Below are 2721 nucleotides of genomic sequence, written 5' to 3' on the forward strand. Positions count from 1 at the left end.
GGCTTAACTACCACGGGTTAGGCTCTAGCTTGTAATAATAGTCGAAGCTCATAGTTACGAATAGGTGGCAACTCCAATGGCTCTTGAAGTAAATTGTTGAAGTCCTCCAAAATTGCTCTAAGTCATGACATGAGCCTACAGTTTCTTAAACCACATGAATCCTAGTTCCATGCAATTTTTTTTGCCCTTGTAACGTATCAGTTGTTTCTCCAAATGAGTGCTTCATTATAAGACCTACAAAATCCTAAACAATTTACCCTAGTGTTTGATCCACTTGAATCCTAATGCAACATGGAATCCATCCAAATGAATAAAAAAATCACAAAAGTTTGATCATCAACCTTAAATGTTACCTCAAGGCAAATCCCTTTGTTGAAGACTTTTTCTCCATTAGCCACGGCTACATTCAACCTAGATTAAAATTGGATTGATAGCCTTAAACTTTTGGTCACTGTAATACATTTCCAAAGGTTCCCCTCAAGCTTGAAATCGTATTTGGCCACAATATTCTATGCAAGTTGACAGATCTAATTAATTGGTTTTTTTAGAAGTTCTAGCCAAATTCATTGCCCGAATTAAATTCAGAGGTTTTTGCATCTCTTTACCAATTAGATTGAACTTGACAACCCTACAGTAAATATGTCAACTTGTTTATCTACTTGTATAGTTTGAACACGAGCTAACATCTCTTGAAATTGACGTTATTATTCCTCTATCATTCTTGTCTATCACAACTTTATCAGTTCTTTCAAGAGGTTGATATGTATCGGTGTCTCAAATGTGAAATACTCCTTTAAGGTAACCTCTGAGAGATTGGGTTTCTTATTTTCCATCTTGTAAAAGCACAACGTGCTTCTTTTTTCTTGTGAAACGTCATCAATCCCACGTTATCCACTTTAGATGTTTTCTAATTTGAGAAAAGTTTCTCACACCTACGTAACCAAATCAAGGGTTCTGTAGTAACATCAACAGTTGAAAAGTCCAACTTTGTAAAACGAGGCACCATCTTAACCCCATATGTTGATTCTATCAAGTTTTGTTTAGGTTAAGTTGATTGATTTGGAGAGAAACTGAGATATTAAGAGAGCATAAATATGTTCAGGTAAGGATTTGTTTATGTGTGCATTATTTTTATAAGCAATCAAGAGTCTCTTGAGTTACAAATATAAGCTTTCGATGGGGAAGCTTAGAGGGAGAGTGATCTAGCCTTTAGACAATGATGAGATCGCTAAATTGGTGATTGTTAGACCAGTGTTAGGACTTAAATCATTGGTTGTATTGTGAAAAAGATAGTGGATCATTGCTTTGGGCAAGGCCTCACAGATGTAGACTAAGATTGAACTGCGTAACCAATATTAGTGTTCAACTTTATCTTTTATTCACTTTTAGTTTCGTGACTGAAACTAGGACTTGACAAAATCACGTTTGTCGGTATAGGTGTTAGGTGGTACGTACGTGGGAGCGTAGATGAACTGGGCTCAAATAAACAAGGCTATGTTCGTGTTTGTTTTTTTATTTTTGAAGTTGTTCATGTTCGATTTGTGTTTGTTTAAAATTTTAATATCATGTTTGAACTCGATTCGTTTATTATTTGGTGTGTTTGGGCTCGATTTGTTTAGCATTTGCGAACATGTTCATTTAGCATTCGTGAACATGTTCGTTTAATGCTCGTGAACATGTCCGTTTATATTCGCGAGTGTTAACTAAACAAACAAACAATAAAATTAAATAAAACAAAACCACTAAATAAAACTTACATTTCAACATGAAAATTGTTGAGTTCTAAAGTTGAAGGAGGCATTTGTAATATAATAAAAAAACTAAGTTGCAAACAAGTAGTTTGATCGATTCAAAATAAAACATATTACAAGAGAAGTAATTCAAAAAGATAGCACCAAAAATGCTACAATAAACACCAACTAGAAAACTTGACAACATAAATAGCACATTCCCTTGCAATGAATCCAATGATATCAATCCTAAAAACACCAAATCAAAATACTCATGAGTTTCACCCATCAAATTCAATAAGGCAACAACATAAAAACTTTTTGTTTGATCTATTATTATTATTATTATTATTAATTATTAAAGAAAATAAGGTTATAGAAGGTACAACTAGTTAAAATGTAAAATTGTCTTACAAAGATAATCATATTAGAAAATTTAAAAACACATTCATACAAAGCTATTGAACAAACACCAAGTTAAAATGCTCACTGACTTCTCATAAACACCACCCCAAAATGTTCACACCCTAAAAATTAAGTACCTTTGAAATTCTTCAAAATTCTAACTTCAAAGTAAATAAATCTCTTTAATTTCTATTTTGCTCTACATAATAAATTAAAATTAGATGACCAAATTAAATAATATTTCAAATATTAAATAAATACAACAAATACCTGAAAATTACTCACTTTGGCTTTCTTTTTCAACCAATAAAAGTTCTGATACCAATCGGAACCACAAAGTAACATTTGTATCGTATCAGTACCAAAAGATGAACGGTATGCATCAATCATTCTACCAATAGATTCAAGATGTGTGCACAACAACGGACATGAAACGATTTCCCATTCAAAGGAAGCATTTTATGAAATGAAATGCTATCTTTCAACATCGTTACAGCTGCATCATTGTAAGAAGCGTTGTCCACGGAAATTGAGCACACTTTTCCTTCAATACCCCAGTCTTGTAAGCATTTGTACAATACGTCAT

This window comes from Gossypium hirsutum, chromosome D07, assembly GCF_007990345.1.
Source record: "Gossypium hirsutum isolate 1008001.06 chromosome D07, Gossypium_hirsutum_v2.1, whole genome shotgun sequence".
Lineage (NCBI taxonomy): Eukaryota > Viridiplantae > Streptophyta > Magnoliopsida > Malvales > Malvaceae > Gossypium > Gossypium hirsutum.